Source organism: Sapajus apella, unplaced genomic scaffold, assembly GCF_009761245.1.
Source record: "Sapajus apella isolate SASKATOON/1434 unplaced genomic scaffold, GSC_monkey_1.0 scaffold103, whole genome shotgun sequence".
NCBI classification, from domain to species: domain Eukaryota; kingdom Metazoa; phylum Chordata; class Mammalia; order Primates; family Cebidae; genus Sapajus; species Sapajus apella.
Window position 1 is genome coordinate 2,827,840 of NW_022437043.1, and position 2,179 is coordinate 2,830,018.

Genomic DNA, 2,179 nt, shown 5'->3' on the forward strand with positions numbered 1-2,179 from the left:
AGCATGGCTTTTCAATTAGATCAAATGATGAGTCCCCTAAATTAATTCTATTCATTTTCATATATATATATATATATATATATATTATTGCATTTTAGGTTTGGGGGTACATGTGAAGAACATGCAGGATTGTTGCATAGGTACACACATGGCAATGTGGTTGCTGCCTTCCTCCCCATCACCTATATCTGGCATCTCTCCCCATGTTATCCCTCCTCAACTCCCCGACCCCTGCTGTCCCTCCCTTAGTTCCCCCCACAGACCTCAGTGTGTGATATTCCCCTCCCTGTGTCCATGTGTTCTCATTGTTCAACACCCGCCTATGAGTGAGAACACGTGGTGTTTGATTTTCTGTTTTTGCATCAGTTTGCTGAGAATGATGGTTTCCAGGTTCATCCACCTGTCCAGTCTATCATCGATGGGCATTTGGGTTGGTTCCAAGTCTTTGCTATTGTAAACAGTGCCGCAATGAACATTCATGTGCATGTGTCCTTATAATAGAACGATTTATAATCCTTTGGATATATACCCAGTAATGGGATTGCTGGGTCAAATGGAATTTCTATTTCTAGGTCCCTGAGGAATCACCACACTGTCTTCCACAATTGTTGAACTAATTTACACTCCCACCAACAGTGTAAAAATGTTTCTATTTCTCCACATCCTCTCCAGCATCTGTTGTCTCCAGATTTTTTAATGATCATCATTCTAACTGGCGTGAGATGGTATCTCAATGTAGTTTTGATTTGCATTTCTCTAATGACCAGTGACGATGAGCATTTTTTCATATGTTTGTTGGCCTCATGTATGTCTTCTTTTGTCAAGTGTCTGTTTATATCCTTTGCCCACTTTTGAATGGGCTTGTTTGTCTTTTTTCTTGTAAATCTGTTTTAGTTCTTTGTAGATTCTGGATATTAGCCCTTTGTCAGATGGGTAGATTGCAAAATTTTTTTCCCATTCTGTTGGTTGCCAGTTCACTCTATTGATTGTTTCTTTTGCTGTGTGGAAGCTCTGGAGTTTAATTAGGTCCCATTTGTCTATTTTGGCTTTTGTTGCCATTGCTTTTGGTGTTTTAGTCATGAAGTCCTTGCCTATGCCTATGTCCCGAATGGTCTTGCCTAGATTTTCTTCTAGGGTTTTTATGGTGTTAGGTCTTATGTTTAAGTCTTTAATCCACCTGGAGTTAATTTTAGTGTAAGGTGTCAGGAAGGGGTCCAGTTTCTGCTTTCTGCACATGGCTAGCCAGTTTTCCCAACACCATTTATTAAACAGGGAATCTTTTCCCCATTGCTTCTTTTTGTGAGGTTTGTCAAAGATCAGATGGTTGTAGATGTGTGATGTTGCCTCCGAGGCCTCTGTTCTGTTCCATTAGTCTATATCTCTGTTTTGGTACAAGTACCATGCATCAATTCCATGTTTTCCTGTGCATGCACAAAGAGTGAAGTGATGGATGTTAAAGAGTTGGCTCCATTAGCAGAAAAAAGATCTTTGAAAACAGGTAAATGATGCCAGGCTGATATTACTGACATCAGATGCTTCAAAAAGAAAATTGGTTAATTTCAGTAATGGCTTAATTTTTTCATCCAATTTATGCGAAGTATGGTTTGGGGAGGTTCAATTTGTTAGAGGTGAAAACTGAATTTAATGGTAATATTTATTTGTAAATTCAGTTGAAAATCTAATATTGAAGATAAAATTTTTTTTGGTGATAATCCAAATACAAATTTAGGTGGAATATAATTGTTTTAGTAAAAGCAATGTTCTTACTAAAGTAAGAAACCTATAAAGCAGAAATATATTTGGAATTGGTTGTGGGGCACATATAATTTATCATTGCATCTACATTGTGATAATCTGTGAATTGAAATAGAAGCAATAGTTTTCAACATTTACAAATACATACATACATTTAGAATAATTGAATTGCAAAGTTTTATGACAAATGTGATGTGGAGCACAGAAGAGAAAATTTTAGCATGACAGTACATGATCCTCTTTTTGCTTCCAGTCATCACTCAGATTTCTAAAATGTTTGAGCCTTTAAAGAAGTACTTTGTTAATTAACTCAAGTGTTCTAGAGAGTATTGAATATTACTGTAAATAAGTCCTTTAAATTTAGGTTGCATTTTGTTTAAAATCATTTGGAAATCTTTAATTAAAGTACTCAAGGAATGAAGTA